The sequence below is a fragment of the Oncorhynchus mykiss genome, unplaced genomic scaffold, assembly GCF_013265735.2.
Source record: "Oncorhynchus mykiss isolate Arlee unplaced genomic scaffold, USDA_OmykA_1.1 un_scaffold_894, whole genome shotgun sequence".
Lineage (NCBI taxonomy): Eukaryota > Metazoa > Chordata > Actinopteri > Salmoniformes > Salmonidae > Oncorhynchus > Oncorhynchus mykiss.
In genome coordinates this window covers 23,031-32,056 of record NW_023494341.1, presented here as the reverse complement: position 1 = coordinate 32,056, position 9,026 = coordinate 23,031, and the positions used below count along the sequence as shown (strand labels likewise).

The 9,026-nt window shown below is 45.1% G+C and overlaps 26 non-coding genes and 1 pseudogene across 26 annotated transcripts; all 27 read left to right on the top strand.

Annotated features, from left to right (window-relative positions):
* The first annotated feature begins 77 nt into the window (after positions 1-77).
* On the top strand, positions 78-196 carry LOC118964074. Its single transcript, XR_005051126.1, has one exon. It is a non-coding gene; the product is annotated as a 5S ribosomal RNA (ribosomal RNA).
* A 177-nt stretch (positions 197-373) lies between these two features.
* LOC118964105 lies at positions 374-492 on the top strand. Its single transcript, XR_005051157.1, has one exon. It is a non-coding gene; the product is annotated as a 5S ribosomal RNA (ribosomal RNA).
* A 260-nt stretch (positions 493-752) lies between these two features.
* Positions 753-871, top strand: LOC118964125. Its single transcript, XR_005051175.1, has one exon. It is a non-coding gene; the product is annotated as a 5S ribosomal RNA (ribosomal RNA).
* A 177-nt stretch (positions 872-1,048) lies between these two features.
* On the top strand, positions 1,049-1,167 carry LOC118964124. The gene has a single exon (XR_005051174.1). It is a non-coding gene; the product is annotated as a 5S ribosomal RNA (ribosomal RNA).
* A 260-nt stretch (positions 1,168-1,427) lies between these two features.
* On the top strand, positions 1,428-1,546 carry LOC118964073. The gene has a single exon (XR_005051125.1). It is a non-coding gene; the product is annotated as a 5S ribosomal RNA (ribosomal RNA).
* Positions 1,547-1,723: 177 nt separating this feature from the next.
* On the top strand, positions 1,724-1,842 carry LOC118964123. The gene has a single exon (XR_005051173.1). It is a non-coding gene; the product is annotated as a 5S ribosomal RNA (ribosomal RNA).
* Positions 1,843-2,103: 261 nt separating this feature from the next.
* Positions 2,104-2,222, top strand: LOC118964072. The gene has a single exon (XR_005051124.1). It is a non-coding gene; the product is annotated as a 5S ribosomal RNA (ribosomal RNA).
* Positions 2,223-2,399: 177 nt separating this feature from the next.
* LOC118964104 lies at positions 2,400-2,518 on the top strand. The gene has a single exon (XR_005051156.1). It is a non-coding gene; the product is annotated as a 5S ribosomal RNA (ribosomal RNA).
* Positions 2,519-2,778: 260 nt separating this feature from the next.
* Positions 2,779-2,897, top strand: LOC118964071. Its single transcript, XR_005051123.1, has one exon. It is a non-coding gene; the product is annotated as a 5S ribosomal RNA (ribosomal RNA).
* A 177-nt stretch (positions 2,898-3,074) lies between these two features.
* Positions 3,075-3,193, top strand: LOC118964122. The gene has a single exon (XR_005051172.1). It is a non-coding gene; the product is annotated as a 5S ribosomal RNA (ribosomal RNA).
* Positions 3,194-3,453: 260 nt separating this feature from the next.
* On the top strand, positions 3,454-3,572 carry LOC118964070. Its single transcript, XR_005051122.1, has one exon. It is a non-coding gene; the product is annotated as a 5S ribosomal RNA (ribosomal RNA).
* A 177-nt stretch (positions 3,573-3,749) lies between these two features.
* LOC118964103 lies at positions 3,750-3,868 on the top strand. Its single transcript, XR_005051155.1, has one exon. It is a non-coding gene; the product is annotated as a 5S ribosomal RNA (ribosomal RNA).
* Positions 3,869-4,128: 260 nt separating this feature from the next.
* LOC118964144 lies at positions 4,129-4,247 on the top strand. Its single transcript, XR_005051194.1, has one exon. It is a non-coding gene; the product is annotated as a 5S ribosomal RNA (ribosomal RNA).
* A 179-nt stretch (positions 4,248-4,426) lies between these two features.
* Positions 4,427-4,545, top strand: LOC118964147. The gene has a single exon (XR_005051197.1). It is a non-coding gene; the product is annotated as a 5S ribosomal RNA (ribosomal RNA).
* Positions 4,546-4,805: 260 nt separating this feature from the next.
* LOC118964079 lies at positions 4,806-4,924 on the top strand. The gene has a single exon (XR_005051131.1). It is a non-coding gene; the product is annotated as a 5S ribosomal RNA (ribosomal RNA).
* A 178-nt stretch (positions 4,925-5,102) lies between these two features.
* On the top strand, positions 5,103-5,221 carry LOC118964146. The gene has a single exon (XR_005051196.1). It is a non-coding gene; the product is annotated as a 5S ribosomal RNA (ribosomal RNA).
* A 260-nt stretch (positions 5,222-5,481) lies between these two features.
* On the top strand, positions 5,482-5,600 carry LOC118964148. Its single transcript, XR_005051198.1, has one exon. It is a non-coding gene; the product is annotated as a 5S ribosomal RNA (ribosomal RNA).
* A 177-nt stretch (positions 5,601-5,777) lies between these two features.
* Positions 5,778-5,896, top strand: LOC118964102. The gene has a single exon (XR_005051154.1). It is a non-coding gene; the product is annotated as a 5S ribosomal RNA (ribosomal RNA).
* A 260-nt stretch (positions 5,897-6,156) lies between these two features.
* On the top strand, positions 6,157-6,275 carry LOC118964069. Its single transcript, XR_005051121.1, has one exon. It is a non-coding gene; the product is annotated as a 5S ribosomal RNA (ribosomal RNA).
* Positions 6,276-6,452: 177 nt separating this feature from the next.
* LOC118964121 lies at positions 6,453-6,571 on the top strand. Its single transcript, XR_005051171.1, has one exon. It is a non-coding gene; the product is annotated as a 5S ribosomal RNA (ribosomal RNA).
* A 260-nt stretch (positions 6,572-6,831) lies between these two features.
* On the top strand, positions 6,832-6,960 carry LOC118964110 (annotated as a pseudogene).
* Positions 6,961-7,137: 177 nt separating this feature from the next.
* LOC118964101 lies at positions 7,138-7,256 on the top strand. The gene has a single exon (XR_005051153.1). It is a non-coding gene; the product is annotated as a 5S ribosomal RNA (ribosomal RNA).
* A 260-nt stretch (positions 7,257-7,516) lies between these two features.
* On the top strand, positions 7,517-7,635 carry LOC118964143. Its single transcript, XR_005051193.1, has one exon. It is a non-coding gene; the product is annotated as a 5S ribosomal RNA (ribosomal RNA).
* A 179-nt stretch (positions 7,636-7,814) lies between these two features.
* On the top strand, positions 7,815-7,933 carry LOC118964145. Its single transcript, XR_005051195.1, has one exon. It is a non-coding gene; the product is annotated as a 5S ribosomal RNA (ribosomal RNA).
* A 177-nt stretch (positions 7,934-8,110) lies between these two features.
* On the top strand, positions 8,111-8,229 carry LOC118964081. The gene has a single exon (XR_005051133.1). It is a non-coding gene; the product is annotated as a 5S ribosomal RNA (ribosomal RNA).
* A 260-nt stretch (positions 8,230-8,489) lies between these two features.
* Positions 8,490-8,608, top strand: LOC118964120. The gene has a single exon (XR_005051170.1). It is a non-coding gene; the product is annotated as a 5S ribosomal RNA (ribosomal RNA).
* A 177-nt stretch (positions 8,609-8,785) lies between these two features.
* On the top strand, positions 8,786-8,904 carry LOC118964059. Its single transcript, XR_005051111.1, has one exon. It is a non-coding gene; the product is annotated as a 5S ribosomal RNA (ribosomal RNA).
* Positions 8,905-9,026: the final 122 nt, after the last annotated feature.

Here is a 9,026-nt window from a genome sequence, read left to right as displayed (position 1 = left end):
ATCTAAATGGTGGAAATGCAACAGCTGTTAATCAGGCTCACTTTGACTTTACATAGTGCACCAAGAGATAGTTTCTCGTTTACGGCCACACCGGCCTGAGTACGCCTGATCTCGTCCGATCTCGGAAGCTAAGCAGGGTCGGGCCTGGTTAGTACTTGAATGGGAGACCGCCTGGGAATACCAGGTGCTGTAAGCTTTTTGTCACTGCCTTGTGGAATTTCAACTCTTTGTCCGTTTTTTCCCACAAGGCTGAAATATGTGCCCTCGCTTTGAAATAAGTAAGCAAGGTTAGTTTGTATTTCATCCAACAATCTGTGCTACAAATTATGGCTACAGTATATGCAATTTCATCCACTTTTTGAGATTGCCTTTCGCTTGCGGCCACACCGGCCTGAGTACGCCTGATCTCGTCCGATCTTGGAAGCTAAGCAGGGTCGGGCCTGGTTAGTACTTGGATGGGAGACCGCCTGGGAATACCAGGTGCTGTAAGCTTTTTGTCACTGCCTTGTGGAATTTCAACTCTTTGTCCGTTTTTTCCCACAAGGCTGAAATATGTGCCCTCGCTTTGAAATAAGTAAGCAAGGTTAGTTTGTATTTCATCCAACAATCTGTGCTACAAATTATGGCTACAGTATATGCAATTTCTTCCACTTTTTGAGTGACACAAAGATGCTTATCTAAATGGTGGAAATGCAACAGCTGTTAATCAGGCTCACTTTGACTTTACATAGTGCACCAAGAGATAGTTTCTCGCTTACGGCCACACCGGCCTGAGTACCCCTGATCTCGTCCGATCTCGGAAGCTAAGCAGGGTCGGGCCTGGTTAGTACTTGGATGGGAGACCGCCTGGGAATACCAGGTGCTGTAAGCTTTTTGTCACTGCCTTGTGGAATTTCAACTCTTTGTCCGTTTTTTCCCACAAGGCTGAAATATGTGCCCTCGCTTTGAAATAAGTAAGCAAGGTTAGTTTGTATTTCATCCAACAATCTGTGCTACAAATTATGGCTACAGTATATGCAATTTCATCCACTTTTTGAGATTGCCTTTCGCTTACGGCCACACCGGCCTGAGTACGCCTGATCTCGTCCGATCTCGGAAGCTAAGCAGGGTCGGGCCTGGTTAGTACTTGGATGGGAGACCGCCTGGGAATACCAGGTGCTGTAAGCTTTTTGTCACTGCCTTGTGGAATTTCAACTCTTTGTCCGTTTTTTCCCACAAGGCTGAAATATGTGCCCTCGCTTTGAAATAAGTAAGCAAGGTTAGTTTGTATTTCATCCAACAATCTGTGCTACAAATTATGGCTACAGTATATGCAATTTCTTCCACTTTTTGAGTGACACAAAGATGCTTATCTAAATGGTGGAAATGCAACAGCTGTTAATCAGGCTCACTTTGACTTTACATAGTGCACCAAGAGATAGTTTCTCGTTTACGGCCACACCGGCCTGAGTACGCCTGATCTCGTCCGATCTCGGAAGCTAAGCAGGGTCGGGCCTGGTTAGTACTTGAATGGGAGACCGCCTGGGAATACCAGGTGCTGTAAGCTTTTTGTCACTGCCTTGTGGAATTTCAACTCTTTGTCCGTTTTTTCCCACAAGGCTGAAATATGTGCCCTCGCTTTGAAATAAGTAAGCAAGGTTAGTTTGTATTTCATCCAACAATCTGTGCTACAAATTATGGCTACAGTATATGCAATTTCATCCATTTTTTGAGATTGCCTTTCGCTTACGGCCACACCGGCCTGAGTACGCCTGATCTCGTCCGATCTCGGAAGCTAAGCAGGGTCGGGCCTGGTTAGTACTTGGATGGGAGACCGCCTGGGAATACCAGGTGCTGTAAGCTTTTTGTCACTGCCCAGTGGAATTTCAACTCTTTGTCCGTTTTTTTCCCACAAGGCTTAAATATGTGCCCTCGCTTTGAAATAAGTAAGCAAGGTTAGTTTGTATTTCATCCAACAATCTGTGCTACAAATTATGGCTACAGTATATGCAATTTCTTCCACTTTTTGAGTGACACAAAGATGCTTATCTAAATGGTGGAAATGCAACAGCTGTTAATCAGGCTCACTTTGACTTTACATAGTGCACCAAGAGATAGTTTCTCGTTTACGGCCACACCGGCCTGAGTACGCCTGATCTCGTCCGATCTCGGAAGCTAAGCAGGGTCGGGCCTGGTTAGTACTTGAATGGGAGACCGCCTGGGAATACCAGGTGCTGTAAGCTTTTTGTCACTGCCTTGTGGAATTTCAACTCTTTGTCCGTTTTTTCCCACAAGGCTGAAATATGTGCCCTCGCTTTGAAATAAGTAAGCAAGGTTAGTTTGTATTTCATCCAACAATCTGTGCTACAAATTATGGCTACAGTATATGCAATTTCATCCACTTTTTGAGATTGCCTTTCGCTTGCGGCCACACCGGCCTGAGTACGCCTGATCTCGTCCGATCTTGGAAGCTAAGCAGGGTCGGGCCTGGTTAGTACTTGGATGGGAGACCGCCTGGGAATACCAGGTGCTGTAAGCTTTTTGTCACTGCCTTGTGGAATTTCAACTCTTTGTCCGTTTTTTCCCACAAGGCTGAAATATGTGCCCTCGCTTTGAAATAAGTAAGCAAGGTTAGTTTGTATTTCATCCAACAATCTGTGCTACAAATTATGGCTACAGTATATGCAATTTCTTCCACTTTTTGAGTGACACAAAGATGCTTATCTAAATGGTGGAAATGCAACAGCTGTTAATCAGGCTCACTTTGACTTTACATAGTGCACCAAGAGATAGTTTCTCGTTTACGGCCACACCGGCCTGAGTACGCCTGATCTCGTCCGATCTCGGAAGCTAAGCAGGGTCGGGCCTGGTTAGTACTTGAATGGGAGACCGCCTGGGAATACCAGGTGCTGTAAGCTTTTTGTCACTGCCTTGTGGAATTTCAACTCTTTGTCCGTTTTTTCCCACAAGGCTGAAATATGTGCCCTCGCTTTGAAATAAGTAAGCAAGGTTAGTTTGTATTTCATCCAACAATCTGTGCTACAAATTATGGCTACAGTATATGCAATTTCATCCATTTTTTGAGATTGCCTTTCGCTTACGGCCACACCGGCCTGAGTACGCCTGATCTCGTCCGATCTCGGAAGCTAAGCAGGGTCGGGCCTGGTTAGTACTTGGATGGGAGACCGCCTGGGAATACCAGGTGCTGTAAGCTTTTTGTCACTGCCCAGTGGAATTTCAACTCTTTGTCCGTTTTTTCCCACAAGGCTTAAATATGTGCCCTCGCTTTGAAATAAGTAAGCAAGGTTAGTTTGTATTTCATCCAACAATCTGTGCTACAAATTATGGCTACAGTATATGCAATTTCTTCCACTTTTTGAGTGACACAAAGATGCTTATCTAAATGGTGGAAATGCAACAGCTGTTAATCAGGCTCACTTTGACTTTACATAGTGCACCAAGAGATAGTTTCTCGTTTACGGCCACACCGGCCTGAGTACGCCTGATCTCGTCCGATCTCGGAAGCTAAGCAGGGTCGGGCCTGGTTAGTACTTGAATGGGAGACCGCCTGGGAATACCAGGTGCTGTAAGCTTTTTGTCACTGCCTTGTGGAATTTCAACTCTTTGTCCGTTTTTTCCCACAAGGCTGAAATATGTGCCCTCGCTTTGAAATAAGTAAGCAAGGTTAGTTTGTATTTCATCCAACAATCTGTGCTACAAATTATGGCTACAGTATATGCAATTTCATCCACTTTTTGAGATTGCCTTTCGCTTGCGGCCACACCGGCCTGAGTACGCCTGATCTCGTCCGATCTTGGAAGCTAAGCAGGGTCGGGCCTGGTTAGTACTTGGATGGGAGACCGCCTGGGAATACCAGGTGCTGTAAGCTTTTTGTCACTGCCTTGTGGAATTTCAACTCTTTGTCCGTTTTTTCCCACAAGGCTGAAATATGTGCCCTCGCTTTGAAATAAGTAAGCAAGGTTAGTTTGTATTTCATCCAACAATCTGTGCTACAAATTATGGCTACAGTATATGCAATTTCTTCCACTTTTTGAGTGACACAAAGATGCTTATCTAAATGGTGGAAATGCAACAGCTGTTAATCAGGCTCACTTTGACTTTACATAGTGCACCAAGAGATAGTTTCTCGCTTACGGCCACACCGGCCTGAGTACGCCTGATCTCGTCCGATCTCGGAAGCTAAGCAGGGTCGGGCCTGGTTAGTACTTGAATGGGAGACCGCCTGGGAATACCAGGTGCTGTAAGCTTTTTGTCACTGCCTTGTGGAATTTCAACTCTTTGTCCGTTTTTTCCCACAAGGCTGAAATATGTGCCCTCGCTTTGAAATAAGTAAGCAAGGTTAGTTTGTATTTCATCCAACAATCTGTGCTACAAATTATGGCTACAGTATATGCAATTTCATCCACTTTTTGAGATTTTGCTTTTCGCTTGCGGCCACACCGGCCTGAGTACGCCTGATCTCGTCCGATCTCGGAAGCTAAGCAGGGTCGGGCCTGGTTAGTACTTGGATGGGAGACCGCCTGGGAATACCAGGTGCTGTAAGCTTTTTGTCACTGCCTTGTGGAATTTCAACTCTTTGTCCGTTTTTTCCCACAAGGCTGAAATATGTGCCCTCGCTTTGAAATAAGTAAGCAAGGTTAGTTTGTATTTCATCCAACAATCTGTGCTACAAATTATGGCTACAGTATATGCAATTTCTTCCACTTTTTGAGTGACACAAAGATGCTTATCTAAATGGTGGAAATGCAACAGCTGTTAATCAGGCTCACTTTGACTTTACATAGTGCACCAAGAGATAGTTTCTCGTTTACGGCCACACCGGCCTGAGTACGCCTGATCTCGTCCGATCTCGGAAGCTAAGCAGGGTCGGGCCTGGTTAGTACTTGGATGGGAGACCGCCTGGGAATACCAGGTACTGTAAGCTTTTTGTCACTGCCTTGTGGAATTTCAACTCTTTGTCCGTTTTTTTCCCACAAGGCTGAAATATGTGCCCTCGCTTTGAAATAAGTAAGCAAGGTTAGTTTGTATTTCATCCAACAATCTGTGCTACAAATTATGGCTACAGTATATGCAATTTCATCCACTTTTTGAGATTGCCTTTCGCTTGCGGCCACACCGGCCTGAGTACGCCTGATCTCGTCCGATCTCGGAAGCTAAGCAGGGTCGGGCCTGGTTAGTACTTGGATGGGAGACCGCCTGGGAATACCAGGTGCTGTAAGCTTTTTGTCACTGCCTTGTGGAATTTCAACTCTTTGTCCGTTTTTTCCCACAAGGCTGAAATATGTGCCCTCGCTTTGAAATAAGTAAGCAAGGTTAGTTTGTATTTCATCCAACAATCTGTGCTACAAATTATGGCTACAGTATATGCAATTTCTTCCACTTTTTGAGTGACACAAAGATGCTTATCTAAATGGTGGAAATGCAACAGCTGTTAATCAGGCTCACTTTGACTTTACATAGTGCACCAAGAGATAGTTTCTCGCTTACGGCCACACCGGCCTGAGTACGCCTGATCTCGTCTGATCTCGGAAGCTAAGCAGGGTCGGGCCTGGTTAGTACTTGGATGGGAGACCGTCTGGGAATACCAGGTGCTGTAAGCTTTTTGTCACTGCCTTGTGGAATTTCAACTCTTTGTCCGTTTTTTCCCACAAGGCTGAAATATGTGCCCTCGCTTTGAAATAAGTAAGCAAGGTTAGTTTGTATTTCATCCAACAATCTGTGCTACAAATTATGGCTACAGTATATGCAATTTCATCCACTTTTTGAGATTGCCTTTCGCTTGCGGCCACACCGGCCTGAGTACGCCTGATCTCGTCCGATCTTGGAAGCTAAGCAGGGTCGGGCCTGGTTAGTACTTGGATGGGAGACCGCCTGGGAATACCAGGTGCTGTAAGCTTTTTGTCACTGCCTTGTGGAATTTCAACTCTTTGTCCGTTTTTTCCCACAAGGCTGAAATATGTGCCCTCGCTTTGAAATAAGTAAGCAAGGTTAGTTTGTATTTCATCCAACAATCTGTGCTACAAATTATGGCTACAGTATATGCAATTTCTTCCACTTTTTGAGTGACACAAAGATGCTTATCTAAATGGTGGAAATGCAACAGCTGTTAATCAGGCTCACTTTGACTTTACATAGTGCACCAAGAGATAGTTTCTCGTTTACGGCCACACCGGCCTGAGTACGCCTGATCTCGTCCGATCTCGGAAGCTAAGCAGGGTCGGGCCTGGTTAGTACTTGAATGGGAGACCGCCTGGGAATACCAGGTGCTGTAAGCTTTTTGTCACTGCCTTGTGGAATTTCAACTCTTTGTCTTTTTTTTCCCACAAGGCTGAAATATGTGCCCTCGCTTTGAAATAAGTAAGCAAGGTTAGTTTGTATTTCATCCAACAATCTGTGCTACAAATTATGGCTACAGTATATGCAATTTCATCCATTTTTTGAGATTGCCTTTCGCTTACGGCCACACCGGCCTGAGTACGCCTGATCTCGTCCGATCTCGGAAGCTAAGCAGGGTCGGGCCTGGTTAGTACTTGGATGGGAGACCGCCTGGGAATACCAGGTGCTGTAAGCTTTTTGTCACTGCCCAGTGGAATTTCAACTCTTTGTCCGTTTTTTCCCACAAGGCTTAAATATGTGCCCTCGCTTTGAAATAAGTAAGCAAGGTTAGTTTGTATTTCATCCAACAATCTGTGCTACAAATTATGGCTACAGTATATGCAATTTCTTCCACTTTTTGAGTGACACAAAGATGCTTATCTAAATGGTGGAAATGCAACAGCTGTTAATCAGGCTCACTTTGACTTTACATAGTGCACCAAGAGATAGTTTCTCGTTTACGGCCACACCGGCCTGAGTACGCCTGATCTCGCCTGATCTCGTCCGATCTCGGAAGCTAAGCAGGGTCGGGCCTGGTTAGTACTTGAATGGGAGACCGCCTGGGAATACCAGGTGCTGTAAGCTTTTTGTCACTGCCTTGTGGAATTTCAACTCTTTGTCCGTTTTTTCCCACAAGGCTGAAATATGTGCCCTCGCTTTGAAATAAGTAAGCAAGGTTAGTTTGTATTTCATCCAACAATCTGTGCTACAAATTATGGCTACAGTATATGCAATTTCATCCACTTTTTGAGATTGCCTTTCGCTTGCGGCCACACCGGCCTGAGTACGCCTGATCTCGTCCGATCTTGGAAGCTAAGCAGGGTCGGGCCTGGTTAGTACTTGGATGGGAGACCGCCTGGGAATACCAGGTGCTGTAAGCTTTTTGTCACTGCCTTGTGGAATTTCAACTCTTTGTCCGTTTTTTCCCACAAGGCTGAAATATGTGCCCTCGCTTTGAAATAAGTAAGCAAGGTTAGTTTGTATTTCATCCAACAATCTGTGCTACAAATTATGGCTACAGTATATGCAATTTCTTCCACTTTTTGAGTGACACAAAGATGCTTATCTAAATGGTGGAAATGCAACAGCTGTTAATCAGGCTCACTTTGACTTTACATAGTGCACCAAGAGATAGTTTCTCGCTTACGGCCACACCGGCCTGAGTACGCCTGATCTCGTCCGATCTCGGAAGCTAAGCAGGGTCGGGCCTGGTTAGTACTTGAATGGGAGACCGCCTGGGAATACCAGGTGCTGTAAGCTTTTTGTCACTGCCTTGTGGAATTTCAACTCTTTGTCCGTTTTTTCCCACAAGGCTGAAATATGTGCCCTCGCTTTGAAATAAGTAAGCAAGGTTAGTTTGTATTTCATCCAACAATCTGTGCTACAAATTATGGCTACAGTATATGCAATTTCATCCACTTTTTGAGATTTTGCTTTTCGCTTGCGGCCACACCGGCCTGAGTACGCCTGATCTCGTCCGATCTCGGAAGCTAAGCAGGGTCGGGCCTGGTTAGTACTTGGATGGGAGACCGCCTGGGAATACCAGGTGCTGTAAGCTTTTTGTCACTGCCTTGTGGAATTTCAACTCTTTGTCCGTTTTTTCCCACAAGGCTGAAATATGTGCCCTCGCTTTGAAATAAGTAAGCAAGGTTAGTTTGTATTTCATCCAACAATCTGTGCTACAAATTATGGCTACAGTATATGCAATTTCATCCACTTTTTGAGATTGCCTTTCGCTTACGGCCACACCGGCCTGAGTACGCCTGATCTAGTCCGATCTCGGAAGCTAAGCAGGGTCGGGCCTGGTTAGTACTTGGATGGGAGACCGCCTGGGAATACCAGGTGCTGTAAGCTTTTTGTCACTGCCTTGTGGAATTTCAACTCTTTGTCCGTTTTTTCCCACAAGGCTGAAATATGTGCCCTCGCTTTGAAATAAGTAAGCAAGGTTAGTTTGTATTTCATCCAACAATCTGTGCTACAAATTATGGCTACAGTATATGCAATTTCTTCCACTTTTTGAGTGACACAAAGATGCTTATCTAAATGGTGGAAATGCAACAGCTGTTAATCAGGCTCACTTTGACTTTACATAGTGCACCAAGAGATAGTTTCTCGCTTACGGCCACACCGGCCTGAGTACGCCTGATCTCGTCCGATCTCGGAAGCTAAGCAGGGTCGGGCCTGGTTAGTACTTGGATGGGAGACCGCCTGGGAATACCAGGTGCTGTAAGCTTTTTGTCACTGCCTTGTGGAATTTCAACTCTTTGTCCGTTTTTTCCCACAAGGCTGAAATATGTGCCCTCGCTTTGAAATAAGTAAGCAAGGTTAGTTTGTATTTCATCCAACAATCTGTGCTACAAATTATGGCTACAGTATATGCAATTTCATCCATTTTTTGAGATTGCCTTTCGCTTACGGCCACACCGGCCTGAGTACGCCTGATCTCGTCCGATCTCGGAAGCTAAGCAGGGTTGGGCCTGGTTAGTACTTGGATGGGAGACCGCCTGGGAATACCAGGTGCTGTAAGCTTTTTGTCACTGCCCAGTGGAATTTCAACTCTTTGTCCGTTTTTTCCCACAAGGCTTAAATATGTGCCCTCGCTTTGAAATAAGTAAGCAAGGTTAGTTTGTATTTCATCCAACAATCTGTGC